General features: G+C 34.2%; 1 pseudogene across 1 annotated transcript; it reads right to left on the bottom strand.

The window, feature by feature from the left end:
• Window positions 1–379: 379 nt before the first annotated feature.
• Window positions 380–3,748, bottom strand: LOC110295306 (annotated as a pseudogene). The gene has a single exon (XR_002378041.2). The product of XR_002378041.2 is annotated as a ubiquitin carboxyl-terminal hydrolase 15 pseudogene (transcript).
• Window positions 3,749–18,136: the final 14,388 nt, after the last annotated feature.

Below are 18,136 nucleotides of genomic sequence, written 5' to 3'. Positions count from 1 at the left end.
TTCCAATTGCAGTGAAAAATACATACATGTAGCTGAAAATGATTCTGATGGCGTGTGAAATCTAGAAGGCGTGGCTTTCCCACAGCAAGTGAAGTCAGTGTCACGCCCTGCACTTTAATGAGACAACAAAAGGGAGCTTCCTCAAGACTGTGCCTCATGTAGTGGGAACAGACCCACACTGATTACCAGGGACAGATCAGAACATGTGGTGTACCAAGGACACTCTGCTGTATTTGAGCCACACTGACACAGCAGCTAAGTACCCGAATGGCGCAGACAGGCAGCCTAATTAGATTAGATTAGGAACTAGATTACCCAAGAACTAAGTTCAGCCATGGTTTTCTTGCAGCATTATTAGAGCAAAATTAATAACCAACATCCACAAATTTAACATTTGTCATCAATTAAGTCACATCCAAAAAATTAAAGAAAACATAATTCATCAAAACAGCAGCAAACTTAAAAGGGATTTATTTGTGATTTCCTATATATATTTAGCTGGTAAATAATTGACTGTAAATGTATTAAGAGACAATTTCTGTTAAAGATTTCATTGTGTTTCACTTCAAGTACTGCACAAGTTAAAATCTGATAAAGGATTTACATTTGGGTATCTGAAACTCCTCATCTCAGACTTCTGTTTCTTGTGGTGATAACTTCATCTCCATAGACACCACCAGCAGGAAAGTCTCTCCTATGGCTTCTTGGACTTTCGTTAATTAGTGTGCATACAGTCAACTTATGGGACACAAAAAGTGCTTGTTTACATTCCAGTTCCAACAACTTAGGCAACAATGACATCAACTACATCAAAGACGACGCCAGTCACATCCGATATTTTAGGTCATTTTAGGTCATTTTTTAGGTCATTGTCATTATCATTGCTGTCTTCATCACTTTCCAGGGGGATACCTGTGGCAGCTGAAGCACCTTTAGTTTCTCGATCAAGAGGGAAGAAGCCAGTTCCACTGAAAGTGTCCTGTCTCTGGTAGAAGAGCACGTATGCTGCTTTGGACACTATTTGGTCTTCAGATGCAGAGGAGACGCTACTGTCATAGAAATAGTACCATTTCCCATCATCTTTGTTTTTTTGCAAAAGCAGTATAATGTCCTCCTTGCATCCCTCCATAGTGGTTGGAAACAGCAATCAAATTATAGTGGCAAGGGCCTGCATTTGGATTAATTAGGAATTCTGACATATCCAAGTCACTGATGGGAAAATCGACTAATGTATCCAGCTTGTCTCTCATGTAGCGACTACAAGGAGAATCTCTTGAGATGCACCACAAGAACTGGAAGCAGGGACCACAGATCTAATTTCTTTGTGGCTTGGTGATGCTCTTTACAATTTGGACAATACCAGGGTTCTTCAGCACCCAGCTTCTCCTTGGTGGTGAAGAGCTCAATGCAGTCTTTTAACTTCACAAAGGGCCTTTTTGGAGGTTTGTATTCCACACTTTCATGTTTTTCAAAATCCTCTGCAGCATTCTCATCAAAGTATCTCTTCTTCAAGTCAGGGTCCCTGTCCAAAGCAAGAAAAGATCTTTTGTCCAGCCAAAGCTGCCTGTCATCGAATTGGATGTGACTGGTGTCGTCTTTGATGTAGTTGATGTCATTGTTGCCTAAGTTGTTGGAACTGGAATGTAAACAAGCACTTTTTGAGTCCCATAAGTTGACCTTTGCATGTTTCTTCAGTGCACAATCCATTTTCAGAATAGTTATCTCCTCCGACTGAATCTTCAGACTGACTGTTCTCGTTCTCTGAGGGAAGCTCTTGATCCTGGCTGGACTAATCATTTGGTTCGTCGGTTTCCATCTCACTTGGTGAACCCTCTTCATGTATGCCATTTGGCCCATTCCCATTAATATTCTGGTCCTCACAGCAGCATAGGTGTCCATCTGTTTCCTCAGTTTCAGCAGACATCTTGACATACCGGCACATTCTCAAGAGTAGAAGATTATAGAGTTTATCTTCAGTATTGTTTCATTGGTATAGCCATAAGAAAAGGCTGGCCAAACAGTGAAGAGCCATTATGGTGAGTGTAACTTGAGTGTCTGAATTTTTCTCTTAGGCAAACAGGAATAACTAGATGTTCTGTGTCTTCTGTCCTGTTGATGTTAATTTCAAACACGTAAATATCATCCCGCTCCATAATACTCCTCAGGTTTTCATCCACGGCAAATATCCTGTGAAATCTATGATTGTATATGTCAGTGACTATCATCTTATCTGCAGGTACTTCCGACAAAGCAGACAGTGCTGTACAAAGATCTAGTATATTTCCAACTTTGGGCACAATAACTTTGTATTGCATAGGTTTAGCAAGTGGATCCATTCTAACTAAATAAACTTCCAAGCTACGTTCTTTTTTCATAGGCAATGGAAGAGTCAAGTAACAGAAAGAGTCAAAGGTCACCGAGCTCTTAGCACACTCAGGACACACTAACGTAGATTTGACAAGGCCATGGAATATGTCTACTATGATGAAATCATTTAGCTTTAAATGGTTTTCCCAGGCTTCTTCAGCAACCACCGTGTCTGGCCTCCCATCAGCATCTTTTAACTGTATATATGTTTTTTTTTTCCTAATTCTGTTCAAATCCTCATGCAATCCATCCAATAGGAAAGCTAGTAGTTCTTGGCAGTCTTGCTGTTGATATCCAGGGAACTGAGGTGCAAAATGTCCTACCTGTGTCTTAAATGCTCTTGGAGTGACGTAGCTAAACTTTCCAGACCACATCTGTTTGATGAGTTCAGCTTATGATTTAGCTATTTCACCTCTCATTCCTAAGGGATTGTCAAAATTCAGCTCTTCTTGGTACTTATCATTGAGGAAATATTCAGTAAGGGGAGGTGTATTGCTCAAACACTGAATGGCTGAGTTCATGAAACACATATTTCCCAAGTTACTTAAGCCACACAGGCCTGGCTGTTCATTGTTTCTTCCAGGTTCTTATAAGCAGTATATGATGGGAGACAATAATTTGAGTTTTTCACATTTCTGTTGTTGATGTTGTTATAATTAATCGATAGAGATGAAGGAGAGATCTTTGGTAAAGTTGTAAAATTGTATGCACCTGGGCCATGTTCCATCTTCATTTTTTTGTTCTATCACTAACACCTGTCCTTGGTATAGGCCGGCATCCTGGATGGTGCTGTCTGGCTTATCCAGTGGCTCAAAAGTGTTGCTCATATACTTGTTCCACAGTCTGGCCTCCTTCTCATCTGGAATATTGAATATTTTTCTTATTTCCTTCTCAACTGTATCTATTGTGTCAGCTTTGCTAAACCTCCGAGTTACAACATTGTTCATGTTCCCATTCTCACAGAGCTTCAGTTCTGTGAGGTAGACTTCTACTTTGCAGTGCTTTACAAACATACCCTGTTCTATCACCTTTCTTGCTATTGGCTCCTGGCCATCTATCAGCGTGTACCAGCTGACAAGTTTATTCCAGCCCTCAGTTGGCAAGAGTATGTAATCCAATTCATCCATAAGGTGCTCCTTAAGTGACTGCGCGTCGCCATCTTTGAGAAGTCCAGAGTTATCGATGGGTCCAGGATAAACATTTTGACCTCCCATCTGGTATTTGTCCCAACTGTCAAAGCCAACATATTTTTTCCACTGTTTGAACCACTGAATATCTACTAGATACCAGGTGTCCCCTTTCCGGAGTGGGGTTTTGAACACCATTGCGATGTCAGAACGCTGGGTGTCTAGGTCCACTGCTCTGCCTTCCGCCATCTTCTTCCACTAGCAGTAACGGAGGCGGCAGCGACCGCTAAGGCGCGCGCCCAGGAGCATTCTATACATTTAAGCTTCTCAAGTTCATTTGATTTTATCATTAAATAAGACTGAAGTATAAGTCCCTTAATGTAATGCTGTGCAAATATTCATGTGATAATCATCACCACCATTATAAGTCCTTTATTCTCTATTTTAGAAAGTGTAACAAAATTCTTTTCCTGTGCACAAAAACTTATCATAAAAATATAACTGAGGGGGTGGTGAGATGGCTCAGTGGGTAAGAGCACCCGACTGCTCTTACGAAGGTCCAGAGTTCAAATCCCAGCAACCACATGGTGGCTCACAACCATCCGTAACGAGATCTGGTGCCCTCTTCTGGAGTGTCTGAAGACAGCTACAGTGTACTTACATATAATAAATAAATAAACCTTAAAAAAATATATAACTGAAATTTCAACATCGTCCGTTCCTACCCTTAATCTTAATTGTACTTTTAAGACTCTCTATCCCTTGACCTTTGTCTTCTCTCAACCTCCTGTTGCTCTTCCTCCTCTTCCTCCTTAACCATTCCTTATTTCTGTATTTGTTTCTCTTCTCTCATATCTTTCATTCACCATTTCTTACTAAATGATTATCATTCTGTACTCCATGTTTAGTCCTAAATAACTGTGATTACTCAAGATCCTATTACATGGATTTTGGAAGAGAGTTACTATATTTCTTATGTAAAACTAGCCTTGATATGATAAAAATTATAATATTAACAGATAAATAAGTCTGTAAAAGAATATATAAGTCGTTAACTATATATATATATATATATATATATATATATATATATATTTATATTTTGTTTAAAGGCTCTATCACCGATGCCCAGTTACCTAAGTTTCTGTCTGTGCTTGCTGTGATAGCCACTGCTTAATGACCAAAACATTGCACACAATTCTGAATAAATGAGATAGATTTGTCCTTGGGTAAACAGCAGGAAATATAGGCATGTTGTATGAACTTTGCTTAAGCAGATCAACACATTTCTATTTACCAGAGATAAACCACAAAAGTTAAGTAAGTTCTCCACTGAAGCCTACTCTGTTGAAAAAAAATTATTTCCTCGTGGTTATAACGAGTGTATAGGGTTAGACTTACTTATAGGAACGTGAACATGCTATGTTACTGAAAATAGAAATCAATACATCATTAACAAAAATAGATACTTTCATGCTATCTGTCCTTTTAGAGGGAGGTGACCAAGTAACGCTTTTCTTTATGACTATGACTCAGTGTCCTGAGGCTCAACCATTGGCAAGCCAATAGGACAAAGGTCTGACTGTGCAAAAAGGAGAGACTTACTACACAGCATTGTAAGATATCTTTAATATGCACAATGACATATAGACGTACAAATTCACAATATTTTTATAATGTGTGATTAAAAACTACTTTTTGTATATGGGTGTTTGCCTTCATAAACGTCTGCAAATCATGTGTGTACAGTGCCCATCACTGGGTGTTGGATACTTGGGATTAGGAATACCTACGTTTGTGTCAGCTGGTGGTTGTGGGTAGTCACACTTGGGTCGTCTGTAAGAGTAGTCAGTACTCTCACCGTGTGATCCAATTCTTCAGTCCTAGTAATTTTTTAAAATAAGATATTAAGTTCATTATTTATTCCTAGTAAACTAGAAATGTTTACAACTAAATTACCTATAATCTAATTGTCTTTTAATTGCTTATACATTTGTTTTCCATATAACAGTGTCATCTATACTCAATAACACTATTTCAACTATTGTAATTTGGACATCAATGACAGTTTTTATTTTTTATATTCTAGTGTTGTTATACTCAGCTTTAATTGCTATTTTCATATTTTTCCAATATGAAAATTGGGTATGTCTTCATAGTCCCATACCTAAGAATTGCCTCCATTATTTCGTTTGAAATGAATAATTTTTATAATTCAAAACTACAGATTCTACCAGCTTTTCTTTAATTCAATCACAAGGGTAAACAGTTTCTGTCCATTGGTTGTGTGTGCATCTGACGTTTTCAGCTACTTGATGGGTCCTTCAAAGGGCAATCATGATAGATGCCTTTTTGTGAGCACACCATAGGATCAGTAATAGTGTCAGGCCTTGCGATTCCCCTTGAGCTGGATTCCCCTTTGAACCTGTCACTGGACCTCCTTTTACTCAGCCTCTTCTCCATTTTTGTTCCTGAAGTTCATGCATGTCTTTTTGGGTCTGAGTTACCTCACTGAGGATATTTTCTAGTTCCATTCATTTGCCTGCAAAGCTCAGGATGTCCTCATTTTTAATAGCTGAGTAGAATTCCATTGTGTAAATGAACCACATTTTCTATATCTCACTCTTCTGTCATGGAATATCTGGGCTTGCAATCCTACCAGTAATAGAGGAGTGTTCCTCTTTCTCCACATCCTTGCCAGCATGTGCTATCACCTGAGTTTTTGATCTTAGCCATTCTGGTTGTTGTAAAATGGAATCTCAGGGTCATTTTGATTTGCAATTCCCTAATCACAAAGGGCTTTGGATATGTCTTTAAGTACTTCTCAACCATTCCACATTCCTCAGTTGTGAATTCTCTGTTTAGTTCTATACTCCATTTCTTGTTCTTGATTGGATTGTTTGGTTTCATATATATATATATATATATATATATATATATATGTATATAAGTATATATACATATACAAATATATATGAGTGTGTATGTATATGTGTGTGTGTGTATATATATATATATATATATATATATATATATATATATAGTGAGAGTCATGTTTTGTCATAGAGAAGTGAAGGGAACTAAAAGATATTATTGCTCATTATTGCTTTTAATTATAAAAGAATTAATAGAATCAATAATGAAATAATTATCAGTATCCATAAATACAGAAAGCAATAACCTCTTTTTCCCCTTTCACTGCCTTTTTAAGTCTACAATACCTAGGGATTTAGCTTAAAAAGTTGAAATAGCTTTGAAAAATTATGTTCTCATACCACCTGATTTTTAACCTTGGGATTCTCATCTGTTCTCTTTATATGAATTATATGAATTCTTTGATACATTCAGTATGTCTTTCTTGTACGATATTACCCTTGATACATCCTACTATACAAGGACATTAAAAGTTGTCCTTAAAATGATTAAAACATGCTTCCAATGTTAACATTAAAAGTCATTCATAAAAGTCAGTGTAGTAAGTTAGTCAAATTACTTTATATTTTAATTTCTAATAACATAATGTGATATGTCTTTGAAGCTTTCACATGTAAATATTTTCAAAGATCTATAAAATAAAATAAGGAATTCATTTTAATACTTTTCTTTGATAAATTGTAAAGTGTAAAAAAAGGAATAGAAGATAAATTGTTGCATGGTTAGTAAAAATTTAAGGATTATATTTTTTCAATAAATTAGTCAATTTTCTATTTCTTTTCTTAAAAGAAATCCACATATATTTCATCTGAAAATAAGGCTCCCTTTTGTTCTTAAATGACACACATTCTTTAATTTATTGACCTCAACTTACTTAATATGTCAGTGCCTGTTTTATTATTTCCCTTAAAATTGATCTCAGCCCTCTAAGGACAATTCTTATATATTTCATCTTTGATTGATTTCTTAATTCACATCTGTTTAGCATGCTCTTGAATTCTCAGCATTCCTATTGAGCAAGTTTTAAGTTCAAAGTTGGATATTCCATGAATGACTTTTGAGTAAATGACGACGATAGAACTCTTAACTATGTGTATATGTATATGTATGTGTACAGCATATTTAACCTGAAGCTCAGAGTTTCCTACTTTAGGCTTCCCTGAAGCATCTTTAATGTTGTTACACATTTCATATTGCAAACAAATACTATTAGGCATCTTAGTTTTAGTCCCCCATTTTACTTTTAGTTTCTTAAAGTTCTTTAAATACAAACAAGCTCTTCAAACATTTGTGTCAGGAAAATCTACAAAAATGCCCATGTACCAAAACAAACAAACAAACACTATTCTGAGCCCAATATTCTATGTACGGTATTCTGTTTAATTTTGTGGTAACTACAACACATGCTATGACATCTAAACATATGTAGTAATATTCCTCATCAATATTAGTACTGCTAGTATGAAGTATTACATAATTATGTCCTTGACAAAGAAATGAGTAATTTTAACTTCCTTTACACATTCTAAATATAAATAAGTAGAATGAATAAAATTCCAAAGTGACTTAGATATAAATTCTCCCTAAAGTCATGAATTACTTTGTATTTATATTTGTGTGTTTTAAAATCTCAGAGAATTATTAGAGAGCATACATTTTTCTACTTAATGAATCTAATACATTTTGAAATATATATTTAAATGTTATTATAAAACTCTGAAAATTTATAAATTATAAAAAAAATTAACCAGAAAAAAGTCTACAACTCAATGAACCTCTATATGATTAGAGTATAAGACTTCTGACTTGGTTTCCAAAGGTTATCAAGGAGAGATTGTACCTTAAGCTCTTTTCTTACATAATACATTAAAATGAAGATACTATCAAATGCTATACATATTATATTTTATTAACAACATTGGAATTTTAAGACAAATCATGGTTATGAAATATACTAGTCTCAAAAAAATAAATATTTAATGGGATTTCTGTACTTAAGTGACTGTACATTTATTAAGTGTAGCAAAGGAATTGAATTCAAATTATTTATATCATTATTTTACTCTTTAGTATATTACAAGGATTATTATTATATTGCACAACATTTCTCTTACAAAATATCTTCAGAAAATTAAATATTTATTATTAACATAAGGATTTATTCTGAGGGACTTATTCTTGCTGGCACCTCAGCATCAAGAGAATGTCACCATGGTGATATACTATCATCATGAATCATCTCAGAGATACCATTGTGATGATAGATTTTTGACTCCCATATACATCATCACAGTCATCAGGATGCTGTATTAGCCTCATATATCACCCAAATGCTAGGCCTTCATGACATTGAGGTTTTCAGCAAAATAATGATTAAAACATATCAGCTCTTTTGAAGAAATGCTTTGTAACAATTCTAAAACGTTTATAAATATGACATCTACATTTCCTACGTTTCTATCCACAAACTGCCAAACCAGAAACAATGTGTACTGTCTTTCAGAGACAAGATGAATTTGGCATTGAGACATTCAGGAGACTTCATGACATCCCCCAAATTGATTAATCTCATTTCAAGTTATTCTAAATACAAAGACTTCCAGTTATCTCAATCAATGGTATGGTTGTTTGTCTCTGTCTACTAATATGTTGAAAAGGAAAAGGAATCCGTCACAAACTGGGTTGTTTTAAGGAAATGACATGCTATGATGCCCTAGGCAGATCAACAAGTTTGTTTCAATAGTGAATGGATGTCCAGGTTTCCTATTTTTATAATGGTCCTTATTATTTGCTTATAATATTTAATTACATGATTAAAGCTATATCTCCATAAAGAAATAGACTTATTGTCCAGAATAAAGACTGAATTAAGACAGCATCTTTAAAAAAGCTAGCACATAATTTTACTCTGTAAGCACATATGACAATATATAAATCCATAAGTTATAAATTTTCTTAAATATTTTATATTTTCTGACACTAAGATGGTCTATTTTTCACTTGTTTAAATATTAAATAGAAGTATAAGTAGCATTTAATGTATAAAATTGTCACCAAACTTCAAGCAGGTTTTGTTTAATACATATCTTGTGAGTTAAATTACCACCCAGTTGAAGACATTATATGTCTTAAAAATACGTAGTAGAAATAAACCATCTCTTAACCCCACAGTTTAATAAATAATTAAAATAATCACAATATTCCTGTATGCATGTCAAGATTTCTTACCTTACCGATATGGTTACAACTCAATAATAAAGTTATACTCAATATGTAATCTATGAAATATTTAGTCTGTGTTTTTCTGTTATATAATTTCATTGACCATTGGTATTTTGATTTGATTCCTGCCATAATAACTGACATTCTGGTATTAGGCAAAATCTGACTATCATAGTCTATTTTCATTGATGTAATATTTTATATTTGTTTCTTTAATTTACCAAAATGTTTGTCTATTTTTAGAAGATTAACTTTTAAATGCGTTTTCTAATTTTAACATTTAAAAAATAAAGCTTTCAAATCATTCTTTTGCATAAATGAATTAATGTATAGCATCCATTTAACACATATTAAGTCACAATCTTATCGAACAAGGGTAAAGTCTACATCACTTCTTTTTATTTTTAATTTCAACTTTGCATTTTTATTTCATTTATGTAACACAATTATTCCAATTTTATAGTTTATACCAAAACAGAGTTAAAAGACCACTTTAATTTTACAGTATCAAGAAATAAACTTAATGATATTATCATTAATCATATAAATATACTATTCAATCTAGTCCAAGCAAAAAGTTAGCAAGATTGAATTCAACTTTTGATAAAGCAACCACACACTTAATTCACAAGACTTGGGAAAAGCATGCTCTTATTGACCTGGAAGAAACCTTTCTTCTTGAAGATTAGCTCTCATCTTAATGGAAGGTACTGTGCAAGACCAGTGGGAAAAATTATACCCAGACATACTATCTGCAATGATTACCATCGGGATAGCATAAGTCTAATGGTACAATAGAGACATTAATATTTAGGGGGCAGTAAATAAAAGTTTGAATTGATATAAAGTCACTAAATAGGTTGTAAATAATACTGGGAGCTGTAAACTCTACCAGGATCAAGTAATTAGAGAAGTCCTAGATGCTAGTGGAGCATCTATTATTATTATTTTGCTAAATCAGTATCATTCCCAACTGACTTCTAATTACTTGTACTTACACTAACAGTTGATGCAACTGGCATGCATCATCAAAGTACCTTCCTTTTTTTTTTGCAGCAGATTGAAACTATTACAAAGAATGACAACTGTCCCAAATGTGTTGAGTAAGTATCTATGGACTGCCTAACACAAAATAGGACATCAGGAACACATATATTACAGCAGGGCATTAAGGAACACCACAGTTGAAAAGACAAACAGATTGAGCCAGATAACCTGGCAGACTGCTTTGAGTTAGTGTCTACCAGACAGGAAATAGATGTTTCACCAAGTAAATCTCAAAAAACAGTATGCTTACCTACACATGACTTCCTTAAGTAAACAAAAATTAATATTGTAATGTAGATAGGAAAAGAATCTCAAGGTCTTACCCCTAGTTAGAGGCAACAATAGAGAAATAATCATGTTTCTTTTCAGAAATGAACAGTCTGATAGATTACCTCATCCCAACAAAGGCTAGAGTGCTACAGAGGGCAGAACTGGAAGAGAGAAGCAAGCCCACTGGAGGAGTTCAGAAGAGCATGTGTGGATACCAGACACTGGAACAAGATGTGAAGTTGAAGTTGACTTGGAGACTCCAAGATGTTAAAGATGCCAGAGCTGATGGATATCTGCTGAGGAAAGCTGCTAACAGGTATGGAACCAGTTCAAGAGAAAGAAGTTTGTTTTAGTCAACATATATGAAAACAGAGTTGAAAATCTGAAGAGCTCTTTGCCATTAGATATGAAGATGCAAAGTCTGGTCTTTGCCCAGCTGGCTTCCTGTCTTGCTTTGGGGACTACAGTTAAGTGATTGGATGAATCTCAGAAGAAACTCTGAATTTTGGACTTTTAACACTGTTGAGACTGCTATAGACTATGGGGACATTGAAATTGGATTAAATGTACTTTGTATAATGCTGTGGCTAGAAATAGCCCCTGTAGACTTGAGTATTTGAACAAGCCTATGTGAGCCAGGGAGTAGAATGTGGTGGCTTGAATATGTAGTAGCACTATTAGAAGATGTGGCCTTGTTATAGGAAGTGTGTCACTGTGGGGGTGGGCAATGGGACCTTCCTCCTAACCATATGTGGTAACTGTATATGGAATGGATCCCCAGGTGGGATGACCTTTTCTTTAGTCTCTGATCTACACTTCATCTCCATATTTGCTCCAGTGTGTATTTTGTTCTGGACTGTGGGATGAAAACCCCATTCCTCCCTTTGAAGCCATGTCTGTCTACTGGAAATGGACTTTACAAGTTTCTCTCCCCACTGTAGGCCATTTTATTTAAGGTCCCTCCCTTTGAGTCTTGAGATTCTGTCACATCCCAGGTCTCTGGTACATCATAGAGGGTCCTCCAACCTCCTACCTTTCAAGGTTGCCTGTTTCCATTCTTTCTGTTGACCCTCAAAGCTTCACTCTTGTCACTCCACCCCCAACCCCAATATGTGATAATTTTCCTTTATCCCCAAGCTCTTACTCTGTCCCACCCAGGTCCTTCCTCCCTCTGTCCTCCCCCATCCCCAGTGATTGGTTATGGCTTTCCTTACCCTCCCAAGTGGGATTGAGGCATCCCTTGGCCCTTTGGTTTGTTAACCTTCTTGTGTTCTATGGATTGAATCATGAGTATTCTGTGTATTTTTTTGTTTTTGTTTTTGTTTTTGTTTCTGTTTCTGTTTTTTGTTTTTTTGCTAATAACCATTTATTATTGAGTACATACCATGCATGTCCTTTTGGGTCTGAGATAAAAATTGAAAATCTACAGATTGTGGAAGAAAATTCTTCCCTAACCTCATATCCAATAGAGGGTTATTATCTAAAATACATAAACAATTCAAAAAACTAAACTTAAAAAAAATCAAACAACCCAATCAAAAAATGGATATAGAACTAAACTGAGCATTCACAACAGAGGAATGTCGAATGGCTGAGAAGCACTTAAAGAAATATTCAGAGTTTTTAGTGATCATGGAAATGCAAATCAAAACAACTTTGAGATTCCATCTTACACCAATAAGAATAGCTAAGCTAAAAAATTTAGGTAACAGCACATGCTGGCAAGCATATGAAGAAAGAGGGACACTCTTCCATTGCTGGTTGGATTGCAAACTGGTATAATCACACTGGAAATCAATCTTGAATTTCCTCAGGAAATTGGAAATAGATCTACCTGAAGACACAGCTATAGCATTCTTGGGAGTATATGGATAAGATGCCCCCCATGAGTTATACTATGATCAAGTAAGAGGCCTTACTTGTGATAGCCAGGAGCTGAAAACAATCCAGATATCCCACAATGGAAGAATGGATACAGAAATGTAGTCCATTTACACAATAGAATACTACTCAGCTGATAAGAATGAGGACAACACTAGTTTTGTAGACAAATGGATGGAACTAGAAAATATCATCCTGAGACCTATATCACTTTTAAAGCCACCTCTTCACATGTTAAAATCACATTGTGAAATGAACCTACACACCTATGGTCACTTGATCTTTGACAAAGGAGATGAAACCATCCAGTGGAAAAAAGCATTTTCAACAAATGGTGCTGGCACAACTGGCGGTTATCATGTAGAAGAATGTGAATTGATCCATTCTTATCTGCTTATAGAAAGCTCAAGTCCAACTGGATAAAAGATCTCTACATAAAACCAGATATACTGAAACTAATAGAAAAGTAAGTGGGGAAAAGCCTCAAGCACATGGGCACAGGTGAAAATTTCCTGAACAGACCACCAATAGCTTAAGCTCTAAGATCAAAAATTGACAAGTAGGACCTTAAAAAAATTACAAAGCTTCTATAAGGCAAAGGACACTGTCAGTAGGACAAAACGGCAACCAATACATTGGGAAAAGTGCTTTATCAATCCTAAATATGATAGGGGACTTATATCCAATATATATATAAAGAACTAAAGAAGTTAGACTCCAGAGAACTAAATCACCCTATTAAATTGGTGACAAGAGATAAACAAAATTATCAACTGAGGAATACCAAATGGTTAAGAAGCACCTAAAGAAATGTTTTCTTCTTGTTGTTGTTGTTGTTGTTGTTGTTTAGATTTATGATTTACTTCCTGTTCTTTTTCTTGTCAATGAAATCTGCTGTTAAATATTAGATCATGAATCATAAAGCATTTCATTACTTTGCTATATTTGCATGTATATGTATACAAACTCATTATGTTTTATGTATTAAAGTATTCATACAAGCAAACCTGTATTTTGAATACCTTTGTCAAAAAGAAATTGTACGTAAAGATCCTATTTTAAAATGGTGCTCAGTAATTTAAATGTCTAAAAATCAGTTGTCAGAATCTAAATAAACTAAAATAAACTAAGCTAAACTAAACTAGATATATAATGAAGTAAAATTTATTCCGTTTCAATGTTGAATTGCAGCATAGACATCTTTTTCTCTGGACTGACAAAACATATTGATTTACTGCTAATTTAAGCACAGATTATGACTATCAGAAGCCAAATGTTCACTTAATGATATTCTAAATTCATGGGCCTTGACTCTAACCTCTCACTGTGTGCTTCCAGTTGTTCAACCTCAGCTCCAGCAGATATCCACATTTTTCACATTCTAATCTATGTAAGCATATGCTTTGAAATATGTACCTTTAGCTACATTCTAAAAAGTTATGACTTTAACATATACTCTGTGACCAATATAATAATAAAAAAATACACCAGTGACCTGACACAGTGAACTGGACCAGATTGTTGAAACATTCATTTCACACTGCTCAGCAATACAGTTTCAGAAATTGCAATCCAAACTTCTGTTGGATCTCAAGAATGCTTTATAGTTTATTGTATTGGTATTTTTATTATGAATAAGTATTTTTTTTTATGCTGAAGTATTTTATGACATGAAATGTTATCTTTGGAATGGAGCTATTTTTAATAATATATTCTACCCCTTCATTCCAAAAATATATTGTAAGCACATTTATTTTTAGTTATCTTAACCAAAATAAATAATTTAGTATTTTGTTGTATCAGAATATTTGTTAAATATAAATAAGATTACTGGTTTTATATAAAAATTTATAAAATACTGAAATTTATTTTAAATTTTATTGTTTGGAGGTAGTTTACTATATTTAGACTGTTAGCTAGAAGCCCTTAATGAAAAATGATATTAGTTAATTTTTGTAGTATCAAACATCAAGAATTTGTCATTTTTATGAGATAAATTAAAACAACAAGATTTAAAAATCAATTCACACATATATACATACACATACACATACACATTCACTAACTCAAGACCAAAGAGATCATCATAATAGCTATAACCTATGAAAATCATTGAGAGATTTTTGTTGCTCAGGTCATCTTGAGATTAGACAAACAATTGCCTACAATGTGCCACCTAAATTAGGATAAACTCAGAGAAAACATAATTAGGGAAGAATACAAGTGGAGGCTCATAAATACAGAAGTATAATCACCAATATCATTTGAAAATTCACTTTAATTTGTTAAACACAATTCTGAGGAAGTTCTTTACCCATTATTACTATGAAGTGGCTGAGTAGATCACAAATATTTATGAATATTTGCACCAACTGCATATATAAAATGATATGCGAGGATACTATTTAGTATGAGACACTATCTTTTTAACATTCTTGAGGATTTATCTGTTTCACAGATCCAATTCAGTTTGATTTTGAAAAGTAATTACACTCTAAGAGCCCAACAAGCATCATTATGCGTACAATATTAAGTCAACAATTCTACTTTAATTTTCAAAAACTATGTTTATAGAAAAGAATGAATTCGATTCATTTTTTTGTTGTTATTGTGACTAAACCTTTGTGTTTTAGTTTTGTTTTTTATCAAGGTCTCATATTAAAAAATAAACTACATTTAAATATGAGAACTTATTCCAAAATTTTGTTAATGTGTCTTACAAAGCTGCATATTTTAAAGAATTTAACACTAATAATTCATAAATGTGGTTAAATCTTAGTAAAATGACAAGCATAACATTTTTCACTTTTATGTTTTCAGCTCCATTTGATGTTTATAAATATCTCATAATTAAATACAATTATTAGTGAGAACTTAAGTGATTTGAAAGGATATTTTCAGACCTTGTAACAAAGCAATAGGAATCAGTGTTTTCTTAAAAATGAAGTCTTAAATGAAATTCTTAAGGGCTGGCACTTTAGGTGAGGTCATGTTAGATAAAGAAAAAGCATTGCAATAAGGGAAAGTGAGTCCCAGAAAATAGAACAGCACCAAGAAGGTACATACTAATAGTTTTACTATGAAATTGTAGCAAAGGATAATTGTAATCTTTTGAGAATTCTCTAGAAACTGTTTCCAGAAAGTTCTCAAAGTTTAAACAATCCTTTGTGGCTCTTTATTTTTCGTTAAAGGCATTACAGGTACATTTTCAGTAATCTGCCCTTGCATTTCTGGGATGTACTTTTATTCTGGAATGTCCTTGAATTCTGGGATGTCTCTTTCTCATCTCTCTCTCTCTCTCTCTCTCTCTCTCTCTCTCTCTCTCTCTCTCTCTCTCTCTCTTTCTCTCCCTTGTTTGTGTGTGTAGGGGGTGAGTGTTGGAGATAGGGTTTCATTTTGTAGCTGGCTAGCCTTTAATTCATTGAAATACCCAACATCTGACCCCTGAATTCTAGAGTTATAGCTACAATTTCTGTTCTCTGTTAAACTCTGTATTTTGCATGAACAGAAAGATAAACTATAACTTAAGCAGAGAGTGGGGTGAGATTGATTAAAATTATATCACTTAATATGCAGACCATCTCATTCTTTATTATTCTTATTTATTTCTAAAAATTTCATATTATGGGTGCACATCTATAATTCCTCTCTTCCCTTTCCTTCCAACCCCTACCCAACCCCCTTAATGTCATTAACTCTTTCTTCTTTAATTAATATTGCTAGAATCTATGCACATATAAATATGTACACATAATACACTGAATCTGCTTAGTTTTGCTTGTATGTATATGTTTCTAGATCTGATGCTTTCTTATTGAATAGTCAATTAAGGAGTTCATCCCTTGGGAAGAGTGGAGTCCTTTCTATCTGCACTCATGAATTGTCTATGGTTCTTCCTTTATGATGAGCCCTTGTGAGAGTTTCCCATTCTTTTTTTATATGACCTGGTGTTTTCATAGTTCAGGGCTTGTTGAAGCTATCATCGTGCTGAGGTTTTATGGTTAAAGCTTCCATATATAAAAGACACTATCTCATAACAGTTGACCTGAACCTCTGGCTCCTAATACCTTTCTGTTAATTTCTTATGGTGTTTAATGTAGGGCTGTGGTGGAAATGAAGCAATAAGAACTGGCCATTCCTAAGTCACCTGTTCTCTGAGTTTACAGTTTGTCAATTATAATAGTGCTAAAATCTAAAAATATAAAAGTTTCCTTCATAAGGAGTGAAGGCATGACTATGAACATCTAGAGTGCATGTAGAAATAGTACTGACTTGTCGCTTATCCTCTGGGTTCCATGTCCTCACCATCCTTGTGTAATTGACTGTGATATAGAATCAGGTATGAATTTTCCATTATTGAGTGGTACTTAAGTCCACTTATATGGGTGTTGGTTAGACCTGTGTTAAAAGTGCCTCTGTTGTACATTTGGGAATTTCAAAATCTCATTTAGACTTCTTGGTCAGTGGACTCTAGGGAACTCACAAAAGAATACAGGACAGTTGTTCAGTTGCTCTCAGTTGTCTAGAAACACTCAATATCAACACAAGATTTGGAAGTATGGAGCTGGAATTAACTTGGAATCCTCCTCCCAGAGGAGGAGCTCTCATTGTACTTAAAGTTCTTGTGTAGGCTGTGTTGGAAGAAAAGTACGCAGTTTTCCTTTGAATCTATGCTACCTAAAAGACACAATGTCCAGATCTATATAAGTAATTGTAATAGTGTGCTATGTCAAATTCATGTGAAAGTATTCCTGTTTTTTGTTAAGCAGAAATGACTACTCATAAAGTAGAATGTTACGTTCTAGAAAATTATTTAGTATACTTTCAACTTCTTAAAATTTTGAATCATGAGGCATTGGGAGAAATACTGTTAATGTCATAATCTAAAGAAAATTCCAGAGACTTGATTTGTGACAGTGTTAATGAAAATTTTATTCTGTTGTTCCTAAAGTAGGCTAGAGTGAGTTTACCCTGTTTAAAAATTTACCACTTGTCTTACAATGTTTGTCGCGAATATTGGTTCTCTAGCTGTTTGTGACTTCAGAGATAATGCACTGCCTGCATAAGTGGGAATGTTGGCATATTTGAACTATTAAAATTCTTCTAAAACAATATGTTTTACATGGATGGTAAAAAAATATTATTTTATATGAAAATATTGAGAGAATATGATATAAAAATCCCTGGTTTAGGTAGGTCTTACAAAAGAAGTTTTGGTATTTTTCCTAATTTTAAAATATGTTTATTAGTTCCTTGAAAATTGTATACTGTTTCATATACCTTGTCTC

Source organism: Mus caroli, chromosome 5 (genome assembly GCF_900094665.2).
Source record: "Mus caroli chromosome 5, CAROLI_EIJ_v1.1, whole genome shotgun sequence".
Classification (NCBI taxonomy): Eukaryota; Metazoa; Chordata; class Mammalia; order Rodentia; family Muridae; genus Mus; species Mus caroli.
This window is presented reverse-complemented; position numbering and strand designations above follow the sequence as displayed.